The sequence below is a fragment of the Nerophis lumbriciformis genome, linkage group LG09 (genome assembly GCF_033978685.3).
Source record: "Nerophis lumbriciformis linkage group LG09, RoL_Nlum_v2.1, whole genome shotgun sequence".
In the NCBI taxonomy this organism is placed as follows: Eukaryota; Metazoa; Chordata; class Actinopteri; order Syngnathiformes; family Syngnathidae; genus Nerophis; species Nerophis lumbriciformis.
The window spans coordinates 47,658,277-47,672,500 of NC_084556.2; the positions used below are offsets into that span (position 1 = coordinate 47,658,277).

Consider the following 14,224-nt stretch of genomic DNA (forward strand, 5'->3'; position numbering starts at 1 on the left):
TGGATACTTCATCACAACATCCCGTTTCGATGAGCAAAGTCTATTTTTGACAACCCAAATTTCAGTGCATCAGACACGGTGTGCAGACGGAAAGGGGAGAATGGACGCATTTTGGCTTAAAAACTAACAATAAAAGTGAAGCTGTAACAATAAAAGAGATGCTTTAAAACATAGCTAGCTAGCGGCTAACATCCAGCCGCAGTCTGCAGTGTTTTAGCTACTTCTAAATCACTAATCCTCGCCTCCATGGCGACAAATAAACTTAGTTTCGTTCAAGTATCACAGTGTTTCCCACAGGACAGGCATCTATTTGTGGTGGTGTGGTCGAGGGGCGGGGGGTGGCGGCGGCAGCGGCGATGACCAAGAAGAACGCGGAGTTGGAATATAATTACAACACTTTATGTACATATTTATATACAGATTTGAACAATTAGTTATTTACTGAAATATATTTATTAATTGTGGTTCTTACAAAAAATATATCTAATAAAATATAAAAGCTAAAATGTCTCTTAAAGCTCTGCCCCTTTAATTAGTGAATACTAAATTATTTAACTTTAGCCTACTACTACAACCATATTATTTACCAGCAACATGAAGTGAAACAGAGGCAGAGGTGTCCTGCCACAGTCAGTCAACCTCCTCCTCCTCCTCCTGCTGCTGCTGAACAGGTCGCACCTGTGGTCCGGACTGTAGGCCTACCTCCTCTCCAAGTCGAGCCCTTTTCGGCCGTTGAAAATATTTTTCTATACTCATCTGTGTGAAGGAGTGAACATCCAACATTAGAATTTATTACTAACGAGCAGAACCGCTCTATGTACAGTGCCGTCTAACCTTAAGCGGCAGCAGCTCAACACATGCAGGGTTCAACGTTAAGGTTTTTTTCTACTTGCCCGACTTCTCAAATCTACTTGCCCCAATATTTTTACTTGTCCTGCCTAGGTTTTTTTCTGGCTGTGTAGTGCTCATGGCTTATATCTTACTAAAATCCTTCCCGTTGACTATTTACAACACTACACAGTATTTATTATTATTATTATTATTATTATTATTATCTATAATTAAATTTAAATGGCATTGCATACATGTAAAATTAAATGATATTTCACATTATTTGACCAGTAGCAGTTACACTCATCTGAACAGCTCAGCCACCTGTTTAAAGCCCGATCACAGTTGAAATCTTGAAATGAAGGGCCTTTAATGGCCAAAACATTAACCTGGACAACATTTTAACAGCTGGTTGGCTCAGATTTTATTATTTTCATTGCATTCACATGCTGCAGTGGACAGTGGACAATTTAGCTTCAGTCCACGTGTGTTTATTGACAACAGGGTTATAACCTGGACACGTTAGCTTGTCGGTATGAAAACAGGTGACTGTTACTACGTGCGTCTGCCCGGCCCCCGAGTCAAACAGCGGCGGTGGTAATGAAGCAGCGTCAGGCTGCTCACCATCAGTGAAACGCTCGGTGAAATCGCGGATTAACGTTAAATATATGACGAGCCGCGAGCGATGCAGCTATAACCTATCTACCTATAACCTATATTACCCTCGTATTTTGATCCTTCGTCGTCTTCTTCTTCTGGCCCACCAGGTGAATTAAGTGCTATTGGCGGAGTTACAATGCATAGTAGGCTACCGCCACCTACTGCACCAGAGTTGTAACTACAAGGTACATTCACAGACAGAGTCCCATTGCTTTTATGAGCGGTCGAGCGAGTCAAAAGCCGAAAAATCCATTTGTGGCGGACGTAATTCTTTCATGGCGGGCCGCCATAAATAAATGAATGTGTGGGAAACACTGTATCATCCCTGCAGGACGAAGCATAGCTAAACATGCTTCTCTACAAACTGTAGGATACAATGGGTCACTGCTAACAACAAGCTAGCGCTCCTCAATGTAAACAAATGCCATGGGTGGACCTAAACCTAACATCTACTGTAATGATACCAAGTACAAGAGCGTATCTCGTCGATACTACAATGATCACATCGATATTTTTTTTTATCGCATCAAAATCTTTTTCACTTTTTTTATAATGTATATTATTTAGGAAATACGTCCCTGGTAGGGGTGTAACGGTACACCAAAATTTCGGTTCGGTACGTACCTCGGTTTAGAGGTCACGGTTCGGTTCATTTTCGGTATAGTAAGAAAACAACAAAATATACATTTTTGGGTTATTTATTTACCAAATTTGCAAAATCTTCCACCAAAAATATTTTTTCTTAGTGGAATATTTGATGTGAAGTAATGGGAACCTTGGATAGGTCAATCATTCATAATAACATTGATTTTGATTCAATATTATGTTTTCAGCAATGACAGTTTGAAAGAAAAAAAAACAGCTTTGTTTTATTAGTCGTCATTGCAACTTTTTCTAAATTACATTTAACCTTTAAGCTTTTTTATTTCGCTTTTGTTATGTTTATTTTATTTCAATAGTATTTTTAGAATGTGCCGTGGGCCTTTAAAACATTAGCTGTGGGCCGCAAATGGCCTCCGGGGCACACTTTTGACAACCCTGCTATAGATAATAAAAAATTAAATATGATAAATCTATGGATAAAAAGCAGAGCCTGGCAACATCTATCATAACTCTCTTGCTCTCTCTGTCTCTGCCCCTCCCTCAATTTGTTTTGTTTTTAACCCCTTCTTAACCCTGAAGGTACATTGAAAATACACGCAACCCTAACTCAAAATGCCGGACATTTGAGGCATTTAAGAAACTCCGCCCTGACAGCTCCGCAAAAGAGGACATGTCCGGTGAAAAGAGGACGTATGGTCAGTCTATCATAGCCCGTTAGCTGCTAGCATGCCGTGTGTTGTGCATTGTTTACACAACGTGCGTTACGCTACTTAATATGTCCGTGTGGAAACTCGTTCGGTACACCTCCGAACCGAACCGAACCCCCCGTACCGAAACGGTTCAATACAAATACATGTACCGTTACACCCCTAGTCCCTAGACACGTGAATACTTTATGTATGACCAATGTATGATCCTGCAACTACTTGGTATTGGATCGATACCAAAATGGTATTATCCAAAACTAATGTAAGCATCCAAACAACAGAATAATTAAGTGTTTATTACATGTAAACAGAAGTGTACATATAACATGTTAAAGCAGAAAATAAGCATATATTAACAGTAAATAAACAAGTACATTAATATTCCATTTTCTACCGCTTGTCCCTCATCATTTTGACAAAATAACAGAATGGGGAATGACAATATGTTACTGCATACACATTAGGAGCCTTTGTTTGCTTACTTACTACTAAAAGACAAGTTGTCTAGTAGGGGTGTGGGAAAAAATCGATTCGAATTCGAATCGCGATTCTCACGTTGTGCGATTTTTTTTAAATTAATCAATCCAACAAAACCATACACAGCAATACCATAAGAATGCAATCCAATTCCAAAACCAGACCCGACCCAGCAACACTCAGAACTGCAATAAACAGAATAATTGAGAGGAGACACAAACACGACACAGAACAAACCAAAAGTAGTGAAACAAAAATGAATATTATCAACAACAGTATCAATATTAGTTACAATTTCAACATAGCAGTGATTAAAAATCCCTCATTGACATTATCATTAGACATTTATAAATAAAACTAAAAAAAGAACAATAGTGTCAAAGTGGCTTACACTTGCATCGCATCTCATAAGCTTGACAACACACTGTGTCCAATATTTTCACAAAGATAAAATAAGTCATATTTTTGGTTCATTTAATAGTTAAAACAAATTTACATTATTGCAATCAGTTGATAAAACATTGTCCTTTACAATTATAAAAGCTTTTTACAAGAATCTACTACTCTGCTTGTGTGTCAGCAGACTGGGGTAGATCCTGCTGAAATCCTATATATTGAATGAATAGAGAATTGTTTTGAATCGGGAAAAAAATCGTTTTTTGAATCGGGAATCGTGTTGAATTGGAAAAAAAAAAAAAAAATCGATTTTGAATCCAATCGTGACCCCAAGAATCGATATTGAATCGAATCGTGTGACACCCAAAGATTCACAGCCCTATTGTCTAGTATGTTCACTATTTTATTTAAGGCCAAAATCGTTCTCCAATTGCAAAAAGAAACGCATGTTTAATGTACCGTAAGATTTAAAAAATACATAAATAAAGCCAATAACGCCATTTTTTGATGGGCCCCTTTATTTAGATAAGTATCGAAATACATTTTGGTACCGGTACCAAAATATGGGTATCGGGACAACCCTAAGTCCTGCAAATGTCTCCTGGATCCTGGTGAGCCCTTCTCGAGGACTTAACAGGCACCGTTAAAGATGCATTGCTGCAGATATCATATCTCGGACAGTCGACTGCAGGAATTTGGTGAAATGCCAGACTGGGCACTGACGCCAACACGACTTCAATCAAACATTCGCTGACATCGAGATTCCCCACCAACACAGTAAACAAGCTATTGTGTGGGAATGAAAGAGCGTGGAAAGGAGAGCCAAAAGTCATGTTGAAAGCGTCCAATAGCAATGCTGTGACTGGAGGAAGAGGAAGAGGAAGAGGAAGAGGAAGTCCCCTGTCGTCATGCTTGTGAGGAAGTGAAGAGGGTGGGGTTGTGCTGCCTTCGGCCGTCCAACACAACAAAAAACATTGAAGTTGTGCTTCCTCCTCAGGAAACTGCAACCTTTTTATTACCTTTTTAGCAGAACCTTTCAAACCAAAATGTGGATCGCAGTCCTTGCCATCAAGTATTTTAACGATATGAAAATGTCATATCCCACTTTTCAGTAGCCTTTTGTTGTTGTCCGTGTCCCAGTGGTGCACTTCAGTACAGGAGCTACCCATTTTTCATAGAAAACTATTTTTACGCACAGACTACATGATGACACAATCGAGTTACATTGGTTGTTATTGCTGTTTATGATGTATACACTCGTACTTTGCAATACAAGGTTCTATGACCCACCGTAAACACATCGCCCATTTAATTTAAAACAATTTCATTGGTGCCTGGTTCCCTTTAAACAGCACCATTTTAAAACATAAGGAAAATAATACTTTTAGATGGGTAATAAATATTGTACAAACAACCATATACAATAGAATGTAGTACAAACAACTACAGTAGTTATATGAAGTAATATAATAATGCAGTGCTGTGTATAACTTGGAGAGTTATTGGTTTAATATTTGTTTCTGCGTCAAACAAATCAGCATCTTCTCCGTATTTTCATGGATAAATGTCCACCGTTTAGATTAGAGATGTCCGATAATGGCTTTTTTGCCGATATCCGATATTCCGATATTGTCCAACTCTTAAGTACCGATTCCGATATCAACCGATACCGATATATACAGTCGTGGAATTAACACATTATGCCTAATTTTGTTGTGATGCCCCGCTGGATGCATTAAACAATGTAACAAGGTTTTCCAAAATAAATCAACTCAAGTTATGGAAAAAAAATGCCAACATGGCACTGCCATATTTATTATTGAAGTCACAAAGTGCATTATTTTTTTTAACATGCCTCAAAACAGCAGCTTGGAATTTGGGACATGCTCTCACTGACAGAGCGTGAGGAGGTTGAGGTGGCGGGGTTGGGGGGGGGGGGGGGTTATTGTAGCGTCCCGTAAGAGTTAGTGGTGCAAGGGGTTCTGGGAATTTGTTCTGTTGTGTTTATGTTGTGTTACGGCGCAGATGTTCTCCCGAAATGTGTTTGTCATTCTTGTTTGGTGTGGGTTCACAGTGTGGTGCATATTTGTAACAATGTTAGAGTTGTTTATACGGCCACTCTCAGTGTGACCTTTATGGCTGTTGACCAAGTATGCGTTGCATTCACTTGTGTGTGTGAAACGTCGTAGATATTGTGTGACTGGGCCGGGAGCAAAGGCAGTGCCTTCAAGGTTTACTGGCGCTCTGTACTTCCCCTTCCATCCGTGTACACAGCGGCGTTTTAAAAAGTCACAAATTTTACTTTTTGAAACCGATACCGATAATTTCCGATATTACATTTTAAAGCATTTATCGGCCGATAATATCTGCAGTCCGATATTATCGGACATCTCTAGTTTAGATATTAATTCAATGTCCTTGGCAAGCGTTATAGACACATTCTGCTTCAGTATGGTGCGGACTAGCAGTGCTAAGCTGCAATGGCTTGATGATTTATTTCTTTAATTCAATGAATATCTTCTGTTTCTTCTTCTCAGCTCTGTCCTTCACTGTCACTTTCTTCCTTGCAATGCTTGGAAAAACAAAGTTACGTCCATCTCTAGCTTACGTCAGTGGTTCTCAAATTTCTTTCACCAACTACCACTTTAGAAAACACTTGGCTCTCCAAGTACCACCATGATGACCAACATTAAAAGACCGTGGTGTAGTAGGCCTAAGTATTCATTAAAAACAGGGCAGGGGTTTTATTTAGCAAGTATATTTAATATTGTTGACCACTGTAATATTACACTGTGCTTGAACAGTAACACTGTGTTTGAATATAGGAAAATAAAACATTGTACTTTAATTAAGTGATTTTTGGCGTACCATGAGGCATACCACAGTTTGAGAATCACTGGCTTACGGGGTTTATTGACATTTGCTACTAGGGACGTAATGATATGAAAATTTCAACCCACAGTGTTATCGTGACCAAAATTATCACGGTTATCGCGATATTGATAATCTTCTCTGCTGGAAGACACATATTGACAAACTGTGCAATAGACTGCAACAGAGGCTATATTGTTTGCGAAGATTAAGATTGTACGGCGTAAGCAGCCCCATCATGATGATTTTCTACCGTGCCATTGTAGAGAGCATCATTAGATACGGGATCACCTCATGGTTTGGCAACCTAACCGTTAAGCTAAAAAGCAAACTGGCCGGCATGCATAAAACGGCAATGAAAATCGTAGGGAGGAAAGAATATGAGCCTATACAGAGCATCTATGAGCAGGCAGTTAGGAAAAAAGCTAAGAAAATTATTTCCAACTCACAACACCCACTCTTTCCTGAATATGAAACCCTGCCATCAGGGAGAAGACTCCGGGTCCCACTATGCAAATCTAACCGCCTTAAATTATCATTTGTCCCAGCCTCCATTAAGCTGACCAACAATGTGCAATAGAATTTTAATACATAGGTTAGCACTTTTTTAGCACATAGCACTTTAGCACATAGCACTTTAGAACTAAGCACTTTAGCACACAGCACTTTATCCATGAGCTCTAGTGCAATGCACATTGGTACTTTATCTTTATCTCCATACTGTAGATTATATGCCTACATCAAAGTGCCACCTATGTCTATCAAGCTCCATGTTCTGATGTTTAAATGTTAGTTGTATGGTTGTGGTTGTGTCTGTGCTTGTGTTTTTGTTCTGTTGTTTTTGGGTATGTTAAGAAAGCAATGATGCACTGTGCCCAAGACAAATTTCCCCACGGGGACAATAAAGTTGAACCTTGAACCTTGAACCTTATTGTTAAATGTGCTCAACAAGTACTTATACATACAATGAAATCTTTTAAACGTTGTATTTTTGTAATAAATAGACACAATGTTAGAAAAGCCACTATTTTGCATGTTTTTTGTTTCTTATGCTTCACTTATAGCGTTTTGGTATTTCATCTGTTCTAATGGCTAAGCTATCAGTTTTAAAATATCGGATTGTACTGTAGCACTTTAAGATATATTTAACTGAAAAGTGCATAACAAATAAAATCTTTTTTTTTCTTTTTCTGGTGGGCGTTGTGGTGTCCTACTCCGTTCAGCAGTCTTTGAACGCACCGTAAAAACACCTCTGTCTCGTATTCCTCGAGTATAGATAGATCACTGTGTTCTAAGAGAGCACAACTTGTAGGTTCAATGTACACAATTTAGTACCTTAGTTGCTCAGACAGTAATGTGTTTATATCACTTTATATTGAGGTATGTTGTTTCTTAATGAGGAAAGACGTCCTTTTTTGCACAATCACCTGTCGAAATGATGTAAGCGTAAAAATGTTGCATATTGGTGAGACTGATGGCATTCTGGTTCCTACATTTATCTACGACAGCTGCCATTACACTCAGGGAAACTCGTAAGAAGACTTCAGGGACAGTTTGGACAGAATTAAACCGGACAAAATTTTAGAGCAACTCACTATTCGATTCAAAGCAGTTCCCCCGGTATATTATAGGGTAAAAAAAAAAATCATAACCAAACCTTTTCAAAACAAGTTCCAAAAGCTCTTCTTGGCTGCTGATGTATATCGTTAGGATTTTATAGATACGAATATTGAAGAAAAAAAAGTTTGGACACACCTTCTCATTCAATGCGGTTTTTTTATATTCATAACTATTTACATTGTAGATTGTCACTGAAGGCATCAAAACTATGAATGACCACATGTGGAGTTATGTACTTAACAAAAAACGGTGAAATAACTGAAAACATGTTTTATGTTCTAGTTTCTTCAAAATAGCCACCCTTTGCTCTGATTACTGTTTTGCACACTCTTGGCATTCTCTCGATGAGCTTCAAGAGGTAGTCACCCAGTTTTGATGCCTTCAGTGACAATCTACAATGTAAATAGTCATGAAAATAAAGAAAACGCATTGAAATGACAAGGTGTGTCCAAACTTTTGGCCTGTACTGTATATATATATATTCATCCATTTTCTACCACTTGTCCCTATAATACCTTTTAAATAATTAAGTAAAATAATATTAATGTGTGGTATTAATCTTTATTCACAGACCTTTAACGTGATATCTCAAATCAAATAAATAATATAAATCAGTAAAATTAATTTGCATGTTACAGTGTTTCCCACAGGACAGGCATCTATTTGTGGTGGTGTGGTCTGGGGGTGGCGGCGGCAGCGGCGATGACAAAGAAGAACGCGGAGTTGGAATATAATTACAACATTTTATGTACATATTTATATACAGATTTGAACAATTAGTGATTCACTGAAATATATTTATTAATTGTGGTTCTTACAAAAAATATATCTTATAAAATATAAAAGCTAAAATGTCTCTTAAAGCCCTGCCCCTTTAATTAGTGAATACTAAATAATTTAACTTTAGCCTACTACTACAACCATATTATTTACCAGCAACATGAAGTGAAACAGAGGCAGAAGTGTCCTGCCACAGTCAGTCAACCTCCTCCTCCTACTGCTGCTGAACAGGTCGCACCTGTGGTCCGGACTGTAGGCCTACCTCCTCTCCAAGTCGAGCCCTTTTCGGCCGTTGAAAATATTTTTCTATACTCATTTATTTATTTATTTACTCATCTGTGTGAAGGAGTGAACATCCAACATTATAATTTATTACTAACGAGCAGAACCGCTCTATGTACAGTGCCGTCTAACCTTAAGCGGCAGCAGCTAGAAACATGCAGGGTTCAACGTTAAGGTTTTTTTTCTACTTGCCCGACTTCTCAAATCTACTTGCCCCAATATTTTTACTTGTCCTGCCTAGGTTTTTTTCTGGCTGTGTAGTGCTCATGGCTTATATCTTACTAAAATTCTTCCCGTTGACTATTTACAACACTACACAGTATTTATTATTATTATTATTATTATCTATAATTACATTTAAATGGCATTGCATACATGTAAAATTAAATGCTATTTCACATTATTTGACCAGTAGCAGTTACACCCATCTGAATAGGTCAGCCACCTGTTTAAAGCCCGATCACAGTTGAAATCTTGAAATGAAGGGCCTTTAATGGCCAAAACATTAACCTGGACAACATTTTAACAGCTGGTTGGCTCAGATTTTATTCTTTTCATTGCATTCACATGCTGCAGTGGACAGTGGACAATTTAGCTTCAGTCCATGTGTGTTTATTGACAACAGGGTTATAACCTGGACACGTTAGCTCGTCGGTATGAAAACACGTGACTGTTACTACGTGCATGAAGCAGCGTCAGGCTGCTCACCGTCAGTGAAACGCTCGGTGAAATCGCGGATAAACGTTAAATATATGACGAGCCGCGAGCGATGCAGCTATAACCTATCTACCTATATTACCCTCGTATTTTGATCCCGTCCGTCCGTCCGTCCCTCTTCTTCTTCTTCTTCTTCTGGCCCACCAGGTGAATTAAGTGCTATTGGCGGAGTTACAACGCATAGTAGGCTTCCGCCACCTACTGCACCGGAGTTGTAACTACAAGCAACATTCACAGACAGTCCCATTGCTTTTATGAGCGGTCGAGCGAGTCAAAAGCCGAAAAATCCATTTGTGGCGGACGTAATTCTTTCGTGGCGGGCCGCCACAAATAAATGAATGTGTGGGAAACACTGTGTTGGGTGATTGTGCATTTTGCAACAATAGGAATTGTTATTCGTGTTTATGTTCCACACGGACCTATTTGAGTGATGGCCCGGGAGCCAGTGTTTACAGAAACCGAGGTTACAGTATGTGTGTATTATATACATAAAATGTTCACTTTTTTGAGTGGATTACTGGCTCGCTTAGAGCAGTGGTTCTCAAATGGGGGTACGCGTACCCCTGGGGGTACTTGAAGGTATGCCAAGGGGTACGTGAGATTTTTTTTAAATATTCTAAAAATAGCAACAATTCAAAAATCCTTTATAAATATATTTAATGAATAATACTTCAACAAAATATGAATGCAAGTTCATAAACTGAACATCAAATCAAGTAGGCTATTCCATTCATTACAATGCAACAATGCAATATTCAGTGTTGACAGCTAGGTTTTTTGTGGACATGTTCCATAAATATTGATGTTAAAGATTTCTTTTTTTGTGAAGAAATGCTTAGTTTTTGTTCATGAATCCAGATGGATCTCTATTACAATCCCCAAAGAGGGCACTTTAAGTTGATGATTACTTCTATGTGTAGAAATCTTTATTTATAATTGAATCACTTGTTTATTTTTCAACAAGTTTTTAGTTATTTTTATATCTTTTTTTCCAAATAGTTCAAGAAAGACCACTACATATGAGCAATATTTTGCACTGTTATACAATTTGATAAATCAGAAACTGATGACATAGTGCTGCATTTTACTTCTTTATCTCTTTTTTTCAACCAAAAATGCTTTGCTCTGATTAGGGGGTACTTGAATTTAAAAAATGTTCAAAGGGGGTACATCACTGAAAAAAGGTTGAGAACCACTGGCTTAGAGCAGTGGTTCTCAACTTTTTTTCAGTGATGTACCCTCTTTATTTATGATTTTAAAGCAAGTTATACATTAAAAAAATCTAATAATCAGTTGCATATACATTTCGATTAATCGTGATTAATCACAGGTTATTACCCGAATGCATAATGTGAATTTATTTTAAAAACGCGGCCCTCTGAAAACAGCCATTCCTGCGGTGTGGCCCTCAATAAAAATGAGTTTGGACACCCCTGCATTAGAAAGTCACATCGCCAACTAGTGGTCTGGCGTGCATATTACGCTCTCAGTTCATTGTGTGGGTTTCTGACATCTTGAGTACCGTGGGGAGCACGGTTGATGAAACGCGCTCACACGACATAAGCTCAACGTTGGGGAAATTTCACAGTTGTGCATGTGCGAAAACGAGTGTGATTAGTGACACCTGACATCCCCCTGCCACCAGCACATGCTCGCCCAACACTACTGGAGTGCCTCTGAGCACCTCAGGGTGTCAAAAAAGAAGAAAAAAATAAAAAGCCCCCCCCTCCCCTTGCCATCGGGTGCCCTAGATGTTTTTTGTTCACTTTTCCAGCACAGTTTCTGCACCTATTTTGGATTCTAAACCAGGCCAGCAACTGTTTGTCTCTCACACACACACACACACACACACACACACACACACACACACACACACACACACACACACACACGTATTGGGACCATGATTTCGGTCCTGACTTGTTCACCGGTCCTCATATGGAAGGTACTTTTCCTTGTTGATGTCTCAAAAAGGGTAGAAATACAAGAACACACACACACCCTTGTATGTATGACTTCTAGATATATAAATATTTGTATTAACAACATTATTGATATAAATATGCAAATATAAAAAAGGTAAGATTTTAGTAAAAAAAACATTATTTATTTATTTTTGTTTGTAATTGTTTTTTCCATACATACATAAATTTTCTACCGCTTGTCCCTCACGGGGTCACTGGGGGTGCTGGAGCCTAGCTCAGCCGCATTCGGGTGGTAGGCGGGGTACACCAATCTTCATTATTTACTTTAAGTTATTACATTACGTCTCTATATACATATTTCTTTTATTAATTTTGGCCAAAAGAGGCGCATTTCAATTCCTCAAACACACTTGTTATTACATATGTTGGCCAGAGGGGGCGCACTTCAAATTTTTAGCCACACTTGTTATTTCATATGTTGACCAGAGGGGGATGAATAGGGAAGTCCTTCTTTAGCTGCCGTCTTGTTTTATCATTTGTTGCTGCCTTTGCACCTGTCAATGTTTACTTATGTATGTACATTAAATCAACATAAAAAATCCTGACTTTGGAGCAATGTTCACGGATTCTAGTATTTGGCTCTCTATTAGAGGCAATGGTTTTCCGTATTGGGACCAGGATTTCGGTCCTAACTTGTCCTCATATGGAAGGTACTTTTTCCTGTTGTCTCAAGAAGGGTCCAAAAACAAGAAAACACACACACACACACACACACACACACACACACACACACACACACTGGTTATAATTTGTAATGGGGACCAAGTTTTTGATCATCACTTGTGGGGACCACCCTTTCTACAGGTTGTGGAGGCATAAAAAAATTTTGGTAAAATGGTCACTGCCCAGTTAGCTCACACACGTCTTTAAATCTCTGGATTGATGAAGTAATGTGCTGATCATTCTTACTGGGGACCCTGGGGAAAAAGAGTTAAAATGGTTCATGGGGACCAAATTTAAATAATTTTGCATAATTCACACAAATTTCTACGTGACTACTGAGGACCATTTAAAAGAGCTAGTGCTAGTACCAGCTACAGCCCGATGAGGGGGCTGCTGTGCAAATGTCTCACACTCAAACTAACCAGTAAACATGTTTTATGGGCCAAAGCTTAAAAATCACTTAGGCATCTTCAGAATGGATCTGACTATCATTTAAAAAGGTTTCCCTGTTTTTCTGTCATCCATACCATCAGAGGTCCCCTAAAGGTGACTGTGTAAACAGAGCAATGTCCCCATTAAGTAAGCATTGCCAGAACACACACACACACACACACACACACACACACACACACACACACGTCTTGCCTACTTTGTGTGGACCCACGTTTGGTTAGCACAGGGGTCGGCAACCCGCGGCTCTCGAGCCGCATGCGGCTCTTTAGCGCCGCCCTAGTGGCTCTCTGGAGCTTTTTCAAAAATGTATGAAAAATGGAAAAAGATGAGGGGAAAAAATATGGGGGCGCGGCTAAAAGGGGAGGGGTATATTTACAGCTAGAATTCACCAAGTCAAGTATTTCATATATATATATATATATATATATATATATATATATATATATATATGTAAGAAATACTTGACGTTCAGTGAATTCTAGATATATATATATATATATATATATATATAGGTATTTATTTTATTATATTTTTTATTTATATATATATATATATATATATATATATATATATATAAATAAATACTTGAATTTCAGTGTTCATTTATTTACACATATACACACACATAACACTCATCTACTCATTGTTGAGTTAAGGGTTGAATTGTCCATCCTTGTTCTATTCTCTGTCACTATTTTTCGAACCATGCTGAACACCCTCTCTGATGCATTGCTGTGTGGCACGCACAAAAGTGCTTTCATCAAATGCACTAGATGGCAGTATTGTCCTGTTTAAGAGTGTCACAACATTGCTGTTTACGGCAGACGAACTGCTTTACGGTATACAAAAAAGTGACTGCTGTTGTTGTGTGTTGTTGCCGCGCTGGGAGGACGTTAATGAAACTGCCTAACAATAAACCCACATAAGAAACCAAGAACTCGCCCTCCATCATTCTACAGTTATAACGTCATTGGGCAGGTACGCTTTTTTTATATTGTGGAGGACCTGAGTCCGCCTGAATTTCGGGAGATTTTCGGGAGAAAATTTGTCCCGGGAGGTTTTCGGAAGAGGCGCTGAATTTCGGGAGTCTCGCGGAAAATCCGGGAGGGTTGGCAAGTATGGTAGGTTGTGAGGGCCCCCCTTTCCACTATAGCTAGAATGACGGAAAAAAATATATAT

At 38.6% G+C, this 14,224-nt stretch overlaps 1 protein-coding gene across 1 annotated transcript in view; it reads right to left on the bottom strand.

Moving 5' to 3' along the window:
- ppm1e (protein phosphatase, Mg2+/Mn2+ dependent, 1E) overlaps positions 1-14,224 on the bottom strand; it is an 85,111-nt gene that overhangs the window by 69,640 nt on the left and 1,247 nt on the right. The gene's annotated exons all lie outside the window — the stretch shown is intronic.